Consider the following 23,043-nt stretch of genomic DNA (forward strand, 5'->3'; position numbering starts at 1 on the left):
AAAGGATAGTGAACCAGATGGGTTTTTTCCAACAATTGACAATTGATTCATGGTCATCATTAGACTCTTAAATTCCAGATTTTGTTTATATTGAATTCAAATTCTACCATCTGCCATGGCAGGATTTGAATCCAGATTCCTAGAGCATTATCTGGGGATTTGGATTAACAGTCCAGCAATAATACTACTCGCCCACCATGTCAGTTTACACGCACGTTAAATGAGGTCTTTAAAGCCTGGAGGTGAACAGCGCAGTGTATTAGAAAATAAGCACTCTGATTCAATCAGACTGAAATGATCTATAACTGCAAAAGCACAATTAAGTCTCCAAGTAGCCTTGACTGAAAATAATTTCTGAAGATTTAAAAGTCAGTAAGACAAAAGCAGAAGCAGATGGCTGTTGAGATGTCAGATACAAAAGATTCCTGACAAGGCTATTAAAAGATAGCAGTTTAAAAAGAATGCATGGAAACTCACAAGAGAGCTGAGTCAGCAACCTATTTAAAAGAGTCTCAGGAAGAGACATTAAAGAAAATGTCTTTGTTACAGGCGACTGACTGTGTGGAGTTTGCACGTTCTCCCCGTGTCTGTGCGGGTTTCCTCCGGGTGCTCCGGTTTCCTTCCACAGTCCAAAGATGTGCAAGTCAGGTGAATTGGCTATGCTAAATTACCCATAACGTTAGGTAAGGGGAAAATGTAGGGTATGGGTGGGTTTCGCTTCGGCGGGTCGGTGTGGATTTGTTGGGCCGAAGGGCCTGTTTCCACACTAAGTAATCTAAAAATAGCATTGAGTGAATGCACAGAATTTTGCTGTAAAGGAAACCAATTAAAACCATGCCAGCTGAACAAGGGCAGTTAGCGCAGTGAAAGTGATGAGTCTTGGAAGACTCTAAGTTTGTTGTGGAAATAAACTTAGAATCTTGATTTCTGACAAATTGCATCAAAATGGTTTCAAATGGTCCTTGTTTGCCGTAACAAAGTTAATTTTTTTGTGCATAAAGTTCCTTTGTTAAAAGTATACTGGTAGACTTTTGTGAATATGTTAGGTGACTAACCATTATAAACAAAAGTAACAAAACAAAAACTTAACTGTCAAGCTGAATTTCACTATAGGACTGATTTATCTATTAAGATAAGCTGGAATTACTGCCACTCAAGGTATCATGAATGGTCTGATTGGAAATCACATTTCCAGCAACACATTTTTAAGCTCCGATCTCCAGCATCTGCAGTCCTCACTTTCTCCTGATAGTACAAAGAGTCAAATTTCATTATAAACATGGCTAAAAGTAAAATGCCAAAGCAGAAGTAATCTATTTGGATTACACTGAACAAGGTCAGATTGCACACACTGAAGTAGAAGAGCAAACTGTGAAGTTTCTCATGTTGAAGACAAAATGGGGAGGAGAGAGCTTGGTTTACATCCCTGCACAAGTTAGTTTTATCTGAATTTGTTCAGAATTTCAGTACAGTAGTGGCTCTTTTGACAAGCCCTTCAAATTAAAGAAAAAAACTTAAGTGGGTAAAATGAATGTCAGAATGCCTTTGACAGACAAAGCTGTACTCCCTGGCGCATTGATTTTAGCAGCAATGAATAATACAAAGTCCCATAAATTGGCTGTTGATGCCAAAGACTGTTCTCGCGCAGTGTTATAACAGAAGCACTGGGGGACTGACAACAAATTACTTTTCACAAAAGGTGAATTTGTTCCAGAGATTGAGTTTGACACTGGTTTTACAATATTGAAGTCTACATATCTAACAACTTTGCAAAGACTTATTTATACTGACCATAATCTACAAATGCACTTAGTAAGGTTTCATAAGAAAAATCTGAGATCGTTTCAGGAGTTCAATGTCAAAACGACAATTTAAAAATCACAGCAGGAAGAAACTATATCAAGAGAAAATGCGAAGAAAACAAAGGTTATGATCAAAATTAACTTGTGCAGTTTATGAACATCATTAAAATGTACAAAACCTTTCATGGCAATGTTGTTATCGCCAGAGTGAAATCTGTACAAGTAGAATAGAAAGGAAGAAATTGCAATTGAAAAATGAAAATGCATTTTAAAGATTTTCATTTTTCTCTCTGCCTCAATGTGATGAAGGCTCAAAGTTTTCATTGATTAAAACCCAAGTTTTCAAGGTAGAACACCAACATACAGCTAAATTGAAATGATAGATTTGTTTAAAGAGTGGAATCAAGATTCCTGCTTTGTTTATGTGCATCTTAAATAAGATCTTTAAGTGAATAACTCCGTGCCTTTGCCAAAACAAAAATGGTGAAAAGAAAGTGGTTCAGTGGTTAGCAGTGCTTACTCATCGCAGCCAGGTACCTGGATTCAATTCCACCCTTAGGTAACTGTGTGGTTCATGCTTGTCTGCGTGGGTCAGTGCAGACTCAGTGCCAAATGGCCTCTTTCCACACGAAGCAGGTATGCAGAAGCAGTCACACCAGAGTATAGACTCAGATATAGGAGAGATCACTAACAGCAGAAGTGCTGGTATTAACTATGTCTAAGCAGTCTTGATTGTAAAAATAAAATCCTGTGTGGCTTAGAAATCAGCAAGTCAAAAGTCCCATTAGCAGAAGCATATTGAACTGTGAGGAAGCCATTCTATTAGACTCAAAAGATACTAATTAACATGTGCTACTTACACTTGTAAGTGATGAAGTCAGCAGCTTTTTGAGGGTCTCAGGAAAATACATCAACTAAAAAAAAATTGTTAGAAATGTTCTGTGCATTCACGCAATGACCATGCCAACTAAACAAGGATCTTTAAAGTAAAGACAGAAATGACCCTTCACTGAAGTTTCAGTACTGTAAGGTTGTTGTAAGAGTAAGAGTAAAAGACATTGACATTTACTTTGATATTCACAGTAAGACTCTTTAAAATGGTCCTTCTCTATAATAAGATAAGCTTATTACGCAGAGGACAAAATGACATTGTTCAGTGACTGACCTACATTGTAAGTAAAAATAAAAACAAACTATGAAACCAGGTCTCACCCGCTGATCTGATAGATCAAACATTACCATCAGCTGGGATCATAAAGTGGGTGCACTCTCAAAAAGCATGTTCATAAGCAACAAAGAGCAAAAGGTTGTCCTTACAGCAAAGCTCAATTCCATGAATAAAGCATTTTAAATGTCACCTGCCCATTACTTCAGTACCTCTGTCACCATCACCCATAGATCTGTCCAAAGTTAACCAGAGTGGCCACTGACCACATATGACTATTCTTCTCCAACTACTACTTCCTCATCGTTTGTAAAGGCATTCAATGAAGATGGGAATAATACCTCAGTAGTTAACTTGCTGGTAGTGTGAGCAATTAGAGAATGTTTACACTTTTGAAGTATGACCAAACCAAGAAAGTTCATTAACCATAAGACATAGGAGTGGAAGGGCATTCGGCCCAGCGAGTCCACGCCGCCATTTAATCATGGCTGATGGGCATTTCAGCTCCACTTACCCGCATTCTCCCCGTAGCCCTTAAATTCTTGATGTCACAAGAAATTATCAATCTAAATTCATCAGATTTATCAGATTAAAGAATGTTTGTTCTGATTCTTTTTAGACTAAATTCATATTATGAGAACACATTTAGCACGATGTTTTTAGCTGCATAGAAAAGCAAAATGGTCACAGGCAAACGTTAAAGAAAAATAAATCAAAATCGTCAGCGGCATAAAACAAAATAAATGAAAGCAAAAACTTCTAGAAGATAGAAGCTTAATGCCAACAGTTAGCCAAATAAAATGGTACTGACAATTTGGGAATGGAGGGTCACATTCTTCCAGTAACTTCTGGATCACATTTACATTCTTCTGCTACTATTTTTTCCAAAGAGATAAAAATATCTACTGGTTCAAGAGTGACTATCACTTCAATTTTCACTCCGGTTTCTTCTAATGTATTCCTTTAGCCACCATTGTCTTTCTGATGTTCATACCCAATTCATAAAAGGTGGTAAAAACAATGACTGCAGATGCTGGAAACCAGATTCTGGATTAGTGGTGTTGGAAGAGCATAGCAGTTCAGGCAGCATCCAAAGTGCAGCGAAATCGATGTTTCGGGCAAAAGCCCTTCATCAGGAATGCCCAATTCAGATTCAAACTTAAAGAAACAAGAGGAAAGATTGAAAATGGATTATGTTAAAAATGGAACAAGGACATATTTGTCTATTTAGGACAAACTGACAAATTGGCAAAGGTTAGAAGGATAAAGACAGCAAAAGCAAGTTTTATGAAGAATGCCCAAGTTTATAAGAAAGAACTCATGCTACTGTAATCAAGTTTCCCATATAGCTTAGAGAGCTGGGAAATAAAAAGGGAAGAAAACAGATATATCTTTGAAATGTAATATATTTGGACATTTGACTAGAGCTGAAAAACTACACAAATCTCTTTGCAAAGAGAAAGTGGTGCGCAGCGGAAGTAGGAAGGAATCAACCTTTGTGTACTTGAACAATGGATGGCAAAGCGTTTGCAGACAAGCAACAATAAATGTCTAAGAATGGCGCAAGACAGAAAGCATACACGATGTGTCACTTTGCAGGAGTAGTTTCAAGCAGATTATGAAACAGAAAAAAGTGAGAGAAATACTTTGTTTCTGTAGTTGTTTTAAAAAAAGTGTTACACATCTTCAAGTCCTACTACACTATGTTGTGATGGAGTTAAATGAAGAGCAGTAATATATTTTATGAGTAGAAAGTACTCATCTTTCATTGATGAGTAACTGCAAGTTGTTGCAAGTGGTTAAATAGTGACCAGCCTAGGTCAGATCAAAGTGCTCATTCAATCCTGGAACTTCAGTCGTCTGATGGGAAGATATATAAATGGCCCAAAACTGCTTTAAAAAAAAATTCCCTTTTAAGTCAATGTGCAACATCACATTATTCACTCAAGTTTAGTTGAAACCTACAAATGTGTAAATTCTACACTGAACTATTATACCTCAACCAATTTTACAAGCTGAACAGTAACAAAGAAACAACCTAAAACTTCTCATTAGGAACAGAGAATTGAAAAGGTAATAAAAGATTAATAAAGATGAGACAGTAGTCAAACTAATTTCATGCGAACCCCTCAAACATCTTTTCACTTGTGGGGTCGTGGGTTTCACTGGCTGGCCAGCACTTATTGCCTGTCCCTAGTTGTCCTTGAAGTGGTGGTGGTGAGCTGCCTTCTTGAACCACTGCAGTCCATATGCTGTAGGAACACCCACTCTGCCATAGTTGTAAATTGTAAAGCTGGCAAACTGCTCTCTGCCTCAAAGTCTATGAATGTGTTTTAGCCTCAAATTATTGCACATTTTTCCAGTAACACCGTGTTTCAAACTCTCCAAATGTGTTTCCACAGCAATGAAATGGCATCAATTAAGGCCACAAATGCATTGTGATTATGATGCATTAGACTCCAACAATAAACCACTGCATCCTCCAAAACTTCCCTTTCATTGTTCAATTTGATTGAATCTTTAACTGGATTCACTCATCCTGGCAGTGAATATTCTGCAACACCACTTTCACATTATTAACCTTACCCTGCAATCAGACTAACATCCTATTTAAGTTGCTGATATCAAACAACAGGACATCTGAGCCAGCTTATCTGTGTCAATTAAAAAAAAGTAAAGCTTCCCAAATATCGAGGCATCCATGAAGCACTACATCATTCACTCAAATTTAAATTTACAAGTATATAAATTCAAGACAGAGAACACTTAACTCTACCTCAACAATCTCTCAACCCCTCCAAAACCAGCTTTGCCAGAATTTCAGATAACTGGATTCAGTATTTATTAATCCAACACTAATCGCTAGCCAATTCCATTCCTCTCCCCATCAGTAAGGGACATCTGATTAGGAGACCATGTCGATGACACTTTTGTAATCATCAAAAACACGGAAATAGAAAAAACACACTGGATCATCAACACCACACTCACAGGAATCCGATTCACGAGAGAAGAAGAAAAGGACAGCCAACTCCTATTCCTAGATGTGATAGTACAGAGAACACCGAATGGAGAATTCACCACAAGGGTACACAGGAAAGCAACACACACAGACCAAGTCCTAAACTACGAAAGTAATCACCCCAACACACACAAACGAAGCTGCATCAGGGCACTATTCACAACACACTGCAGTACACCAGAACTGCAAAAAGAAGAAGAGGAACACCTATACAAGGTATTCGCCAAAAACAGAGACCCGCGCAACTTCAACAGATGCCTAAGAGAAAGACCACGGAACGAGGACATGCCACAACCAAAAGGACTAGCCACACTACCATACATCAGGAGTGTTTCAGAACTGACAGCTAGACTACTGCAACCCTTAGGACTCATAACGGCACACAAACCAACAGCCACGCTCAGACAACAACTCACTAGAACGAAGGACCCGATACCCAACATGAGCAAAACTAATGTAGTATACAAAATACCGTGCAAGGACTGCACAAAACACTATATAGGACAAACAGGAAGACCGCTAACAATCCGCATACATGAACATCAACTAGCCACGAAACGACACGACCAGCTATCCCTAGTAGCCACACACGCAGACAACAAACAACATGAATTCGACTGGGACAACACTACTATCATAGGGCAAGCCAGACAGAAAACAGCCAGGGAATTCCTAGAGGCATGGCATTCATCCACAAACTCCATCAACAAACACATCGACCTGGACCCAATATACCAACCACTACAGCGGACAGCTGAAACTGACACCCGGAAGCGGCAAGGACAGACCACTATAAATACCGGAAGAAACATCAAAGGAGCGCTTCGCAGGAGACTCCAAAGCATTGATGATGTCGCCTAGCCAGGGGACGAAACGTTTGCAACAAAAACTTCCAGCTCGGCGAACAGAACCACAACACCATGCCTGAATGGCAGGCAGAATCTAGTACTGAAATTAGTTCTTGTGGGAATTTGGTGCACATAGGAAAAGGACTGCCTCAATGTTATTATGACTAGTAAATTACATTAAGTATTAATCAGATAGATCAGTAATAAGATTCTATTAACAGGTGCAAGGTTTATTAGTATTGGCGAGTCATTTTAGCAGGAGTAAAAAAGGTTAACAAAAAGAAATGGTAGGGCTGTACTAACCTTGAGAATGCATGCCCTGTGCAACTTGGAAACTCCAGGACACATGCAATAACAAGTTATACAGCAAGTGTAATGAGTTTCACCTCCACATTCCGCTCCAGTGGCCTAATGGATAAGGCACTGGCCTCCTAAGCCAGGGGTTGTGGGTTCAAGTCCCATCTGGGTGTCTGACTCTTCCTTGTGTGTCCTTAATCTGCTTTGAAAACAACTGCTTATCTGCATGCAGTTGATAGGGTGTTCCCTGTCGCCGTACGCAGCACTTTTGAGGCAGTGGCACAGTGGTTAGCACTGCTGCCTCACAGTGCCAGGGACCTGGGTTCAATTCCCGACTCAGGCGACTGACTGTGTGGAGTTTGCACGTTCTCCCCGTGTCAGCGTGGGTTTCCTCCGGGTGCTCCGGTTTCCTCCCACAGTCCAAAGATGTGCAGGTCAGGTGAATTGGCCATGCTAAATTGCCCGTAGTGTTAGGTAAGGGGTATATGTAGGGGTATGGGTGGGTTGCGCTTCGGCGGGTCGGTGTGGACTTGTTGGGCCGAAGGGCCTGTTTCCACACTGTAAGTAATCTAATCTAAATTCCAGGACATGAGCAGGAGGCAGTATCACTGCAGTGAGGCTGAGACCCAAGTGGGTTTATTGACATGGTCACTCCCTAGCTGAACAGAAAACGGAGAAGGGAATGGGTGACTGCCAAACAGTGAAAATGCAACAGCTTTGGTAGGACAGAGATCTCAGAGTGCATCCCAGTCCCCAACTAGCGTTAGAGTCTGTACACTGACAAGAGATGGTTTGGACTGTGGTACCCAGTTAAACCAAGTTCATGGCATCACAGGTGGCTCAGGTGTAGAGATTGCACAAGACTACTAGAAAGGTCAGTGATAGGTAATTCAATAGTAAGGATAGGAACTGTATAGGCTGGATGGTCTGTGCTGGAACAGAGTTCGTAGTGGGGTGTTTTGCTCCTGCTAGCAGAAAGGTTTACAATTAACTTTACAGGCTGCGAAAACTAGGATATCAAAGAAAACTTCCACAAAGTACTTCTAGGTACTTCTAAAATTGACAAGTTAGTTAATAGGGAAGGTCAAAGTCATTATAGATCAGGGCTACTGTGAACATTCTGTGAATACACAAAAGTGTATCAGTAACCCTGATTTAGAGATAGGCAAGTAGAAAGTGCAGATTGTATATGAAAAGGTGATGCCGTAGCTCTAACCTAGACTGCCTTTTCATGAGCTAATTAAAAGAATTATGGCTGTTGAAGATCTGGAACACAATCAAACTGCTGTAGAAACTCAAGTCTGGCATGGTCTCTGGACAGAAAGCAGAGGCATGTGACCCTTCCTCAGTTAAGTTTTAAATAATCCTGCAGTGTTCAGGAAAAATTGAGAAGGACAAAAAAAAAGGGGTGAAAGTAATGGTCAAGGTGAGCATTGCAGTAGTCCAGTAAGAAGCTGCCTCAAAGAAATCAAAAAGGACAGAGTGAAATTGGTTGGAGCGAAGAAACAAAATCAAAAGTATAATTACATTGTTTGAGTAGTCTACTGCCATCAACTAAATGAGAAGAAAGCAGAGGAAGAAGTCTGCAAAATTGAAGCGATGCAAAAATTATAGATAAGTTACAATGGGGACCTTCAATATAATTAGGTAGCTCTAATTAATTTAGACAAAGATAGTAAATAATATGGGGGGGGGGGGGGGGGGCAGCGGGCTGCAAAACATTCTCAAGTGTGTTCAGGAACGTTTCTTTTGATAGCAGTACATTTTCAGTCTAATGAGACATTAGGCACTGCTAGACCTGGCTCTTGAGATCAAGAGAGTAAAATGATGGCTTGACAGCACAAAAATAATATTGCCTTGAAAGGGACAGGTAGAGCAAAAAATTCAAAAGCTCCCTGGATGACAAGAGAGATAGAAGTTAAGAAAAAGAAAAAAATAAGTGTGCTTACGACATGTAGGAAATACGGCGGCGGAGGACCAATTTCAAACAAAGCACTGACTTCGAATTTTCCTTTACTACAGACGCCACTAGGCGATGGTGACAGGAAAATTAAATTACTAAAAAGTTTGAAATTGATAAAGTTGACAAGGCAAAGGCACCAGATGAAAAGGCGGTGGCGAGAAGGGAAAACTAGAATTAGCCTTAGATTCAGGGGTGTTGCTAGGGGACTGCAAAATTGCAAACTTCATGCCTCTGCTCAGACAAGAGATAACCCAAGCTAGTGTAAACTAACTTAATTTTAAAGGGTTGGTAAATCTTTCTGGAAACAATAACTTTGAATAAAATTATCACACGGATAAACAAATTAACAAGTCAACAGATTTTGTTTTACAGGAAAATCTTGTTTAACTAACTTACCAGTGTCTTGTTGAGGTAACGAAGCATTAATGAGGATAATGCTGTTGATGTGGTGTACAAAGACTTCCAAAAGATCTGATGCAGTATTTTACAGCATACTTATGAGTAAATTTAGAGCTCATGGAATAAAAAAAGTAGCAATATAGTACAACATTAGCCAAGTGACGAAAACAGAGCAATGGTTAATGGATATTGGTCATGGCTGTGGAAGTTTTCTATTGTAGCTCCCAGTGTTTAGATCCTTGCTTTCTTGGATTTATATATCAATGGTGACAGACAGACAAAATCTCAGTCTCAGTCCCATATCTTCCTCAATTCTGCTGTATAGAGAACCCAATCATCTGTACTCCCTTCTGCTATACACACACACACACACACACACACACACACACACACACACACACACACACACACACCTTATTGCTGCACAACTTCCGCTTCCAGAAACTGCTGCTGGTCATGGTGTTTGAAGCCTGCATAGGATAGAAGACACATTATGAGCAACACTACCATGCTCTGCATACACACGACAGAAGCTGACCTGGAGTCCCAGAAACAAACTGTAAATCACAGAAATGACCCAAGTTTCTGTCGACAAATATGGGTTAACAAGTCTCAACAGATTTGTATAACAGGAAAATCTTGTTTAATGAACTTACAGTTGTTTCATCATCTCCTAATGAAGCACTGATGAGGATAAGCAGCCAGCAACATTCCAGATGTTCAGGAGGTGCAGATCCAACCTGCAGCCATGACTAGCACTGAGTGATGTCATGAACCACAAGGTTCAGAGAGTAGAGGGGAAAAACATTTTCCACATTTAAAACTCTCAAATTTTGTATTAGCACCCAATTAAGTTTACATTCAATTTTAAAAAGAAAACCGTCACACTTGCTTGTTTATCATATCTAACATTTCTAACCCAAACGAATGCTCTCAGTTGCAGGGTAACAGCCAGTGGTAACTTGGCTTTTATTTTCACTAAAAAGTAAAACCTAGTCAAGGGCAAATGAGTGAGGAACCCAGGCCATCTATAAAGAAACCAAAAATGTACAACTTCCACTTGGATTGGGAAAGTGAATTCCTGTTCACAGCTGCAAAAGAGTATTGTCTTATATGTCAAGTAGAAGAAGGGGAATTTGGAACAATGACATACAGTAAGTTCAAGAATAGCTGATGATGAGCTTTCAAACTGGTCTTCAGCCCAAGTTATTTTTCTCTAAACCAGAAATAAAAAGGTAAGGCCTGCAGTGAAACATTTTTCATTTGCTATCTCCTGGAAAAACAAAGTATAACGTACAGATGGCAAAATAATTAAAGCAGCAATAACTGTGGCTGCTGACTTTGTTATTTCTTTGTTTCAAAGTCTGAATAAAATCTAGAGTACATCACTTGAAGCTTCTGTAACACAAACGGATGGAACCTTTGTTCAAAAGATGTTTTTCAACAACTACAGTACCACCTAAAGGACTGAACGCTTCATGCTGCAGCTCGATGAATGCATCAATGTGAGACATCCCAGACTCTATGCATGCTTTTTAAGAACATGGTACTTTGATAATTAAAAAGAGCTCTCTCTTTAAGGGCAGACGGGTGAGAAGAACAAGAGGTGAGGTACCTCCAATGAATTCAAAAAGGTATGTCTTTGAGAAAAACCATTTCAATCAAGAAGCTGGCTTCCATCACATCTGATAGTAAACCAGTATTGCTTGGCATAAACAACTTTGTTTTATTTTGCAGAATTGATTCAGAGTGCCCTTCTTTTGTCAATGAAGATTGTACAGGAAGTATAAGTAAGACAGTCATGTGGACCTTTTAGAAGAAATTAGTTCAGACTTAGCTGGAATACTACATCTGATTTGTGGGTTCTGCACTTCAGAATAGACAAGACAACATTGTTTGAACTTTCTTCAATGTTTTTAAGAATTGTCCCAGAAATTAGGAATTTCAATTATGAAGACAGATGGGGAAGCCGTGATTGTTCTCCTTGATAGAGAATAGACAGATTGCAGTACTGAAAAATCAACAGAAGTACGCACTGAGTAAATAAGGAAACATTCCCATTTGTGACGGAATCAAGAACAAGGGCACAGCTTTAAAGTAAACAGGAAAAGAAACCTATATAAGGAATTATTTTTAAACCTTTGCATTAAGGTCTGGATTTTTTTCCCATGAGAGGATGGAGTGTAATTGGAGTTCCTTGGCAGAGTCTTGGTGGATATTTAAGCCAGACAGCAAATATCTTGATCAGTATGGGGAATCCTGGATTCCAAGGAAAACACAGAAAAACGGACCAGAGGAATCTGGTGTCTTCATAACCTCATTGAATGGTGGAACAGGCTCAAGGGGCTGAACAGCCTCTTCCTATTTCTCATGGATCTGATGTAGTGTGTTCTGGAGGCATGCTTAATCAAAGGAAAGGGAATTTGATGGTTATATGAAAAAGGGTTACACAGAATGAAGGCAGGAGAATGCCATTAGTAGAGATGCGCATTTAAAGTACCAACACAGACAATCATTTAGAACTATTACAGCCTTTGACTTATGTCTACTATCATTAGTTGAATTAGCCTGATTCCATCTCAAGCATATTATTTGGCGTTGAGCTCATCTTAGAATACTATAGATTGCCTAACATCAAAATTGCCTATTTGTACCCCTGTAACATCACATGCCCTACACAGTCCATCTGCTGCTGAAACCCATGCCAAAATTTTTTCACTTTCAGATATGCCTGTTCCAATGCTCATCAAACCTGGCTTCCTTCCTGTTTTGCACCCCTCAAACTTAGGAAGCATGGTTTTGACAAACTATTTTCTAACTTGCAACCTTGCATGCTTACCATCCGTCATGGATTCCTGGTACACAAATGCCCAAACTTGAAAGTGGTTGGCATGGTGGCTCAGTGATTAGCACTGTAGCCTCAAGTGTCAGGGAACCAGGTTCAATTCCAGCCTCCGGCGATTTTTTGTGTGGAGTTTGCACATCCTCCCACAATCCAAAGACTGGGCAATTTAGTATGGCCATAACATTTGGTGCATTAGTCAGAGGGAGATGGGTCTGGGTGGACTACTCTTTGTAGGATCGGTGTGAACTTGTTGGGCCAAATAGCCTGTTTCCACACTGTGGGGTATCTAACCTACCAACAACCTTACCATTCTATTCTTACCACTGCTTCCATTTCCTCTAATCTTTTCAGTGTCACCAAGAGTCGATACAAGCCAAAGGAAGACTTAGGCACCATTACAATACATTGTAATAAGTTTATTGTACAACTGAACTATGCAACAATTCAGCAGTAGTGGTAATAATACAGCTTTAGTATACAGACCTCTGCAAAAAGCATGAGCACTAGCATAATGGCTTTATTAATTCTGACTAAGTGTGTAACTGTCAATTATGAGAAGAGGAAAAAAAAGACCATTTCATCCAGAAGTTACTGCTTTCAGTCAAACCACTTTCAGTGGTACTCACCCCAGGGAAAAAAAAAGAGTTGCATGAATAGTTCCTAAATATCAAAGGGAAAGCAAAACTCCAGAATGTACATTAAATGTCAGCTTAATCATTGCCTTCTGAATCCTTTATGATCTGAGTTCCATTTTAGAATGTAGATTGCAGCCGAAAACGTTGCTTCTGTCTTGAAATTTCTCTGTCGATTCTCGCCTCAATAGTAACCAATTAATCTTCAAAAGTATCAGATTGAGCTTTGGTGTCAGAAAACCTGTGGCTCCAACTGGTGAAGAACTAATCCAGACATAATCCATTCCAAAACTGGGATCCAGCAAAATGGATCCTTATTTTGATCCAACTTCAAGAAAAGAAGTCATACGTGGGATGTGAGCATCACTTTGGCCAGCATTCATTACCCATCTGTGGTTACCCTTGAGAAGGTGGTGGTGATGATAATAAGCAGAGAATTCTATGTTCTGCAAGTGGATCCAAACTGCTGTTACAGAGAAAAAGAGAGTTAAGAGATTTTGACCTAACAATACAGGAAAGACAACATATTTCCAAGTCAGGATGGTAAGTGATTTGGAGAGGAACTTACAGGCGATGGCATTCCCATGAATTAGCTGCTCATCCTTCTAGATGGAAAATGGTTGTGTGTTTGGAAGGTGCTGTCTGAGGATCTTTGGTGAATTTCTACAGTCCATCTTGTAGATGGTATACACTGCTGCTACTGAGCATTGGTGGCAGAGAGAGTAAATGTTTCTGGATTTGGTATCAATCATGCAGCCTGCTTGGTCCTGGAGAGCATCAAGCTTAAGTACTGCACATTGTTAGAGTTGCACTCAAGGCAACAGGGGGGGGTGGGGGTGGGGGGGTTGGAATTCCATCACACTCCTGACTTGTGCCTTGTGGACAAGCTTGAAGAATCAGGTGGTGACTTCTGGCCCTGTTCTTGTAGGTAGTATTTATATCGCTAATCCATGTCAATTTCTAGTCAGTGGTAACTCCCAGGGTGTGAATACTGGCGGTCCAGTGATGACATTGCCACTGATGCAAAAAAAGCAGTGGTTAAATTGTCTCTTACTAGAGGTCATTGCCTGGCATTTGAGCAGCATGAATATTACTTGTTGTTAATAGCCAGGTTGGTGCTGAAAAATGTCACATTTGAAATGGACTGCTTCATTATCTGAGGAGTTGCAAAAGCACCAAACATTGACTACACATTGACAAACAGCCCAGATGGAGGGAAAGTCATTGCTGTAGCTAAAGATAGTTGGGCAGAGATACTACCCTGAGGAACTCCTGCAGAAACGTGTGGGAGCTTAGAGGACTAATCTTCAACTACCAAAACCATCTTCCTATGTGCAGGCCAGATATGACTCCAAACAGATGATTTTCTTCCCAATTCTGTCTCCAGTTTTGCTCAGGCTTCTGATGCCACATAGTCAAATGTGGCCTTGATGTCCAGAGCTGTTGCTCTGGAATTCAGCTCTTTTGCCCATGTTTGAACCAAGGAGGTAAAAGGAGTCAGGTAGTCCTGGTGGAACCTAAACTATAGCTGCACTGCAACTTCACTTTCAACAACATAGTCTACAAACAAACCAACGGCACACCCATGGGATCTCTGCTATCAGAATTCATAGCAGAAGCAGTAAGGCTAGAATAAACAGCCCTACCAATCATCAAACCAAAAAAGGTGGGTTTACTACGTAGATGACACCTCTGTCATCACAAAACGAAACAAGATAGAAGAGACATTTAACATCAACAACACACTCACAGGCATAAAGTTCACCAAGGAGGAAGAAACTGACAACAAACTCGCATTTCTGGATGTCAAAATAGAAAGAAAGGACAAGGGAGAATTACAAACCTGCGTATACAGAAAACTGACAAACACTGACCAAATACTCAACTACACCAGCAACCATCCCAACACACATAAACGAAGCTGTATCAGAACACTATTCCAATGAGCCACCACACACTGCAGCATAGACGAACTTCAAAAAAGAGAACAACCTGTACGACATATTCAAGAACGGATACTCAAAAAACAGTGCGCAGATTCCTCAAGAACAAACCATGACAAGCAGACAATACACAGCCAGAAACCCTAACCACCTTACCATATATCAAAGAAGTTTCAGAAATGACAGCCAGACCACTAAGACCCCTCGGAATCCTAGTAGCATACAAACCCACCAACACACAAACAAAAACTAAAAAAAAAGACCCAGTACAACCCATGGACAAAACCAACGTCATCTATAAAATTCCATGCAAGGACTGCCACAAACACTACGTAGGACAAACAAGAAGAAAGTTAGCCACCAGGATACACGAACACGAGCTAGCCACAAAAAGACACAACCCTTCTCCCTCGTAGCCCTATATACGGATGAAAAGAAAACCCACCATTTCGACTGGGACAGGCTAAGCAAAGACATGCCAGAGAATTCCTAGAGGCCTGGCACTCCAACCACAAAGCCATAAACAAGGACATAGATGGCATCTAGATCTATCAGCCCCTCAGAAAATGAACAGGAAATGACATCACCACAAACCCCAGGAACCCCATCCAGGAGAAAGATATAAATAGAAAGCAGGAGACAACAGCTTCACTTCACTTGGAGGTCGCCACTGATGATGTTACCGAGCCAGGTAATGAAACGTCTGGATATCAAACCTACAGCTCAGTGAGCAAACCTACACCCTAAACCTCAACCCGAGCTACAAACCTTGCGAACTGCAACATTGGTTAAGAGGATATCAAGCTCTGGAGCATAAGAATTCAGTATCCAGGGTCTATAACCTTTATAGTATTCAGCAGCACCTCAACTATTTCTGGTTATCACATGGGATGAATCTGATAGACTGAAGACTGGCATCTGTGGTGTTAGGGACCTAGTGGAGGAGTTCAAGATGGATTGGTTACTCTCCACTTCTGGTTGAAGATTGTTGCTAAAGTTTTAGCCTTTTGCGTTGTTGGTGATCTTATTGGAAGCTCCTCCTCTGGCGAGTTGTTTAATTGTTCACCACTGGATGCAATAGGACTGTGGATCTTTGATCTGATTGATCGATTGTAAAACCACTGGTTTCTTTTGATCACTTACTGCTAATAATGTCTTGTGTGCAAGTAGCCTTGTTATGAAACTTTACCAAAGTTAATACCTCATGTTAGGGTAGTCCTGGAGCCAATCCTGGTATGCCCTCCTGCACTCTTCTCTGAAACAGGGGTGATCTCCTGGCTTGATGGTAATGGTAGAATGGAGGGAATATGCCAGGCCACGTGGTTGCAGATTGAATTAGAGCATGATTCTGATGCCCACAACACTTCATGGATGCCCAGTCTTGAGTTGCTCAATCTGTTTGAAGTATGTCCCATTTAGCACAGTGATTGTGCTGTGTAGCACTATGGAGGGTATTCTAAACATGAAGGCAGGACTTCCTCTCCACAAGGAGAGTGTAGTTGCCCCTCTTACTACTATTGACATGGACAAGTACATCTGCAGCTGGCAGACTGGTGAAGATGATACCAACTGTGTTTCTTCCTAAGACTTGAACAGTTGTGCTGCTGCCAAGCCACTGTGGTGAATATTGAAATCCTCCACCCCAGAGTATATTCTGTCCCTTTACCATCCTCCGTGCTTCCTCTAAGTATTGTTCAACATTGCGGTTTGCTTACCCATTTTTGACCTGATGCCCTGATACTGCATGGTTTCCAAATGTAGAGGTCTTTCAAAGCAGCTTTCTCCTGACTGCAGTCCAGCATCACCACCTCTACTAATCTTGTCTAATAAAAGAAAATATATCCATAGATGATAGTAGTGCCTAGGACATTGCCAGTGAAACTGCTCTCCCAGTTTTGACACTAACACCCAGATGTAAGTAAAGAGGACTTTGCAGGTTCAGAGCTGTTTTTGCCATTGTTATTTCTGATGCCTAGGGTGACACTAAGTGGTCTGCTCGGCTTTATTTCTTTTGAGACTTTAAAGGGCATGATACATGTGAAGGGCAGTTGAGAGTCCTTGCAGTGGGGCTAGAGTCTGTAGATAAAAACAGCACTTTGCTTGCCCGATGGACATGAGTGAACCAGATTAGTTCTTCCAATAAATCAAGTCAAGTCAAGGGAGCAAAAGGTAGTGGTGTAAAATAAACAGCTAAACAGACAAGTATTCATGCAACCATTAATATACTGCAGTTGACACAAAGCAGCTTAAAAGATGCCACCATGAAGTGACTGGAAGAAACATTAGTAATGTTTGAGCATTTTATACAGGATGCTGGTACAGTTGTTCCTTTTCCATTGCCTTTTTTATCTTTGATGAATATAATCTGAACTACAGAGCTGAAAGAAATATCAGTATTTTAATAAGTATACCTGTTAACATTTAATGAGATCACCAACAAAAGCGAATAGTTTAAATAGGTCATTTAAAAAAAAAACTTCTAGCAGGAAGTAAACAGAATGACCTAAGGGGGTATATGGTAAGGTGGGAATCCAAAAAGGTAGACATGTGCTGCAGGACTGGATTTACTAAGCGGAAAGGGTGAGAAAAGGAATTGACGCAGGCAGTTGAACAGGTAATTTTAATCTTAACAAGAAATCCATCAACTCCAAATCCAACTCAATATTTAATAAAGTTGTGGAGAATCACTGATATCCAAGGTGGGCGGCACGATGGCACGATGGTTAGCACTGCTGCTTCACAGTGCCAGAGACCTGGGTTCAATTCCCGACTCAGACGACTGACTGTGTGGAGTTTGCACATTCTCCGTGTCTGCGCGGGTTTCCTCCGGGTGCTCTGGTTTCCTCCCACAGTCCAAAAAAGTGTGCAGGTTAGGTGAATTGGCCATGCTAAATTGCCCATAATGTTAGGTGTAGGGGTATGGGTGGGTTGCGCTTCGGCAGGTCAGTGTGGTCTTGTTGGGCCGAAGTGCCTGTTTCCACACTATCTAATCTAATCTAAATCTAATCCACATCCCTGTCCTCTCCACAATTCCAAGTTTAAAATCAGGGCCCCTTGTGGTACAGTGTCTCTACCTTTGAACTGGGACGCATAGGTTAAAAAGTCTCACCTGTTCTGGGAGGTATGTAATAACATTAGAAAAAATATAGATAAAAACAAAAAATTCAATAAGTAGTTATAGTCAGTATATAATGGGAAAACGCAGTGTGATCTTTGCTTCTTATGACCCAAATGTAGGGAGCAACACTGGCAGAGGGCACTGAGACCCGATCGTGTTTGATATGACCAACGTAGGTCTAATGACTAAGCATACTTGATTTAGCAATAAATCAATAACACTGAACTTGACTACACAAAGATACAGGTGAAATGGCCAAGATGGGATAACGTTTCACTAGTTACAAGGGCAAAACAAACAGCAGAAATGACTGAACAAAATCAACAGCTGCAGTCACATCTTGTTGAATGGAGTACCAAAGGTTAGACGCTTGAAAGTTAAGTGCAGTTAGCTGAGAGCTTGAGAAAAAAGATTACTACTTCACTCTTCCTCCCTGCCCCACACTATACAACAGGTACAGAAGAAAACCATGTTGAGGGGGATTTGGGTGATGAGGTATACAAAGTCATAATCAGATTGTCTCACTCACAGACAAGGCTGTTGGAATAGATAAGTCTTACAAGGTAGCAAAGTCTGAAGTTGGACATAAATCTGAGTAGGAGAGATGATAGTCTAAATTTAAATGAGGAATTGGATGCAGTGAAATCAAAGAGCAAGACAAGAGGTATTGAGAGAAAGATGATCATCAATACAGTAACGAGTTGAAAGAAATTGTATGACTAGGAAGTGAGGCAGTCGAAAAAGATGACAAGGGACAAAGTACAAGCTAAACTGCTTGAGGAGGATAGCGTTGCCGAGGAGAAAATATTATTTGATGAAAAGACGTCAAAACCACAAGAGTCGTGTGGATAGTTTCCATCACAGCAATATCAGTATTTAATAAAGTTGTGGAGAATTACTGATATCCAGGACTGTCACAAAAACTGCAGAATGGAAATCACAGAGGTGCAACAGTGCAGGAAGCTTCCTACAGGTCAAGTTTTCATCCCACATTCAGACAACAAAAATTGAAATTGTTGAGGCAAAGTCCATGTTAAAAAAATGTGAGGAAGCCAAAATTCATTACAGATTTCAATTTGAAAGTCCAATACTAAAAAAAAACAACCACTCATTGGAATATGCTTTGTCAGCAAAATATTATGACCTAGAGGCATCTTGATTTGTATCGATATATTTTAAGAGCAGTCAAGAAAAACTGCACCAAGTAGGTTTGGCAGGAGGAAAAAAGCTGACTTGCATTTCAGCAATACTTGGTATATTAATGAGTTGGTCTTGTTACCACACAGGGTGGGGGAAGAGATCATTAATTCTCTCTGTACTTGGGGTGTAATTGGGTTTGTAATTATTTAATCTTTCCTCCCACCATTCTGACATGGCAGAATATCACTGTTCCTCTCCTATTGTCAGAATCCGAGAACTCCCTCTCAAACAGTATTGTATTCCTACACCAATGCACTGGAACACTTAGGGCATCCTCCACTACCTTCAAGATAACCTTCACATTCCAGAAATTATTTCTTAAAAAAAAATGTAGCGTTGAATGGACAGCCTTTGGCTAACTAAGTTGTTTAAAGTTAAAGTTAGATGAGTTCTTGAAGGAGATCAATAGCTTCTGAGCTCTAAGAAAGGATAAATAAGTCTTACTTCCATAGTATTCAATGGGCATGAGCTTGGTATACACATTTGGAATGCATTGGTTGTACAATGCTTGGGATTTAAGCAGTTATTTGTAGTACATTCTGCGTACTGAAGCATATTTTCCCTCATTTCAGTGCAAGCTTGCTTACATGTCTCAGTTGAGGCAATGGTATAACAACCCAAACCATATTTGCATCAACATTGAAATGAGACAAATAAACATAGTTTTGATGTCATCATTGTGAGGGGTTGCAATCATCAGGAATACTGAAAAGGTTGGAGTTTGTTTTCCTATAAGGCATACCGAGAAGTGAACTCTAAAACTACAAGAGGGTAGAAATATGTTGGTTGCAAAGATGCGTCCACTTGACAGATTCTGGCTTACAAATAAGGCAATTACTTATAAATAAAAGTGAAACTGTTAGTCAGAAAATGGAAATGCCCACAACATGAAGGAAGCAAAATTTAAGTGGAAACCATAAAGTGGGAGAAGAGAAAAGACATGAAGAAGATACTAGTAGAGCATCAACCAGTTGAGCCAACTAGATTATTCCAGACCCCATGGAAGTATTGAACAATTGCTGAGGTCACTGTCTTTGTGAAGTGATTTGGTGGCCACGTGATTATGAACAACCAATAAAGTGCAGCACTTACTAACCAATGACAGATCAACTCTCCAATCACCTTGTTTCCACAGGCCAATCACACCATTCAGAACTCAAAGAGCTGGTTACCACGGAAACAATCACGTGGTTAACACCGAAACAAGCCAAATCCCGCCCACGCGGCTGTCTTCTCTGGCATTTGCTGAAAGCCCTGTCAAACAGAATGAATACCAGTTAATCACGTGATTATTTCTTCCAGTCTGGTAGCTAATCAGGTGAAATTTGATTAGTTTAGAAATAGTACTGTACTTAAAAAAGAGCATTCCACATCTTAAGTACTTCAAACTAGCCAAAATCAAGTTGATCCAGGTATCAATAATTGTCCAGTTCGTTATAATACTCCATTAACCCATGGGATGGGATGGGGTTAAGCAAAAGTATTTGACACTTGCAACCAACTTGGCTCGCTCGATGAGCGATGAACTACGTTTAGAAGAATTCTCGACAGTTGCAGACAGCTTGTATAAAAAGATATTCCAAAATCTTGATCAAGCAAAAAAAAAGTTAGCCCTCACGTGAAGTGTACATCGCAAAACATTCAGTGCAATATTTCATCATCACTGCACATCAAATTTAAACTCATTACATCCGTGCAGTTTACAAAGTGCTGCAAAGTACACAAAAAGAAAATCAGATAGAATAAAGCAACTGCAGAAAAAAGTCGTGTGCGCCTATTTGTTCCAACGTTTATTAAATATTTTGTATTTTGCCACATTCTGAAATATAATCAAGTATCTAAATACGTTACTGTGAGTACTTATGAAAGCTACTTCAAAAAGGCGCAAGGCAATATTCTGACACAAATTAACGAAAAGTATTGAATCATCCTTGCACAAATACAATGTGCACCAATACAATTCACACCAATAGTTTTGTTTGCGAGGGAAACCCTTATATGCCCCTTCCCTCAGCTTTGCAGGACGTCATATCAAATGGTCCAAGTTTGCGCTAATGAACAAGTTGAAGGCATCATCTATGGGAAGAGGGAGGGAGTGCAGTCCAGGTAGTCCTGCACCAGGAGTAGCCAGCCAGTCACTGGGCAGCAGTGAATCCCTCACCTGTTGGGGGATAATTATGTAGAAGACACAGCAATACAAAACAGAGAAAAGGGTAAACAAAACTAGCTACGAGGAAAATAAAAGTAAATAGAAAGTTCAGTCGAAGGGGATGGATGTGCATGCCTCTTGTTGGATTGGGACTGGGGAAAGGGGAGGGGTTGTGGAAAACACTAATAGAGACCAACACCGCTACCTCAGCCCCTCACTACCAAACAGAGCTGAAAGAGGGAGCTCTTCATTCCCACTCAAAACATTGCGCGCCAAATCCCTCACCCCGACTAACCTTAGCCTGTTTTCCAACTTCCCGCTGTCTCGCTCTTAGGCAGTCAAACCACAATGATTTTTTTCCTCTAATTTCTTATCTTTTATCATAATTCACTTCAGAACCGCAACGTTCTTGACAAAATGGCGCTCGATTCCACCTGGAAGTGACGTATTACATGATTTACATAACGATGAATGGACCAATTGGAATGGAGTACAGAATGCACCTATTAAAACATGCATGAAGCAATTTGTTGAAACTTACTCCAAAGCTTATAATGCAACACATGACAGACTTCGTAAATGTTGTGATTTGTCCATTTAAGTTGGGTGATGGGCCCCCAAAATGGGTAATCCTCGCGAGAATGATGGGCCTACGTCATTGAGGCATACTTTAGAGAGGCGTTGCCTTATGAGTTCGGGGCAGTCAATGGCCATGTGGGGAAAGTTAACACTTGACCTATTTTGCATATGATGGGATGTGGGAGCATGGTTTAGCACATGCAATGGCAAGTCATCAAATTGTTACTTGATGGCAAAGGAAACTCTATGAATGGAGGTTATCCAATGAGGGTAACATTAGGAAATTGAGTTATTTATTTCTAAATGTGTCAAGTATCTGTTAATCTCAATGATAAAATCAAGCATCCAATAGCAGCTATGTTGACTGAGAAGGGTTACATATGTACAATCCCAGGGTGGACACTCATCAAGTGACATGCAGGTAAATAACATTATTGACCCAAAAAATGGAAGGATCACTTTTAAACAAAAACAACTTGTTGTTGAAGTTCAGCAGGTCTGGCAGTACCTGTAGGGAGAATGCAGAGTTAATTTTTTGAGTCCGCTGACTGTTCATTAGAATGCTAAAATATGCAACTGAATAAACTAGTTAGGTGAGGCTAGTTAACTTTGATTTGTCAAGTCAGCATTATGAATGGTGAGAAAGATAGTTAAAAAGGGCATAGACAATTGGTGGAGTGGATGGATAGCTGACAAATGAAGTTCAATGTGGAGAAATGTGAGGTGATACATTTTGATAAGAACATGGAGAGATAATACAAAAGTTCAGGAGCAGAATGACCTGGACATGTTCATGCATATGGCAGGATAGATTAAGAGAGGAATTAATAAAACATATAATATCCTGGCATTTATTAACAGAGACCTAGATTATGAGAACAAAGAGGTTATGTCAAATTTGTTTAAGATATTAGTTTAGCTTCAGCTGGAATAATCCACCCAAGACTAGGCACTGGACATTAGGGAAGATGTGACGACACCGGAGAGAGCACATAAGTGGTTTATGAGAATGGGTTCCAGTGTATGAGGAATTTCAGGGACTAAGATCGATTGGAGCAGCTGTGAGGAGATTTGATTGAAG

At 40.2% G+C, this 23,043-nt stretch overlaps 1 protein-coding gene across 6 annotated transcripts in view; it reads right to left on the bottom strand.

The window, feature by feature from the left end:
- LOC132832277 (activity-dependent neuroprotective protein a-like) overlaps nt 1-21,808 on the bottom strand; it is a 38,628-nt gene extending 16,820 nt beyond the window's left edge. The window contains exons 1-3 of one of the 6 annotated variants that reach the window (XR_009646922.1): nt 21,679-21,808; nt 20,357-20,488; nt 12,830-13,439 (exon numbers count right to left, since the gene is read on the bottom strand). The gene's annotated coding sequence lies outside the window, so the exon portion shown is untranslated. Of the gene's footprint in view, nt 1-9,909; nt 9,966-12,829; nt 13,440-20,330; nt 20,489-21,678 lie in introns of those variants that run through there. The other 5 variants (XR_009646923.1, XM_060850141.1, XM_060850140.1 and 2 more) reach the window with 5 other exon arrangements.
- Between the last annotated feature and the right edge of the window lie 1,235 nt (nt 21,809-23,043).

Source organism: Hemiscyllium ocellatum, chromosome 34, assembly GCF_020745735.1.
Source record: "Hemiscyllium ocellatum isolate sHemOce1 chromosome 34, sHemOce1.pat.X.cur, whole genome shotgun sequence".
NCBI classification, from domain to species: Eukaryota; Metazoa; Chordata; class Chondrichthyes; order Orectolobiformes; family Hemiscylliidae; genus Hemiscyllium; species Hemiscyllium ocellatum.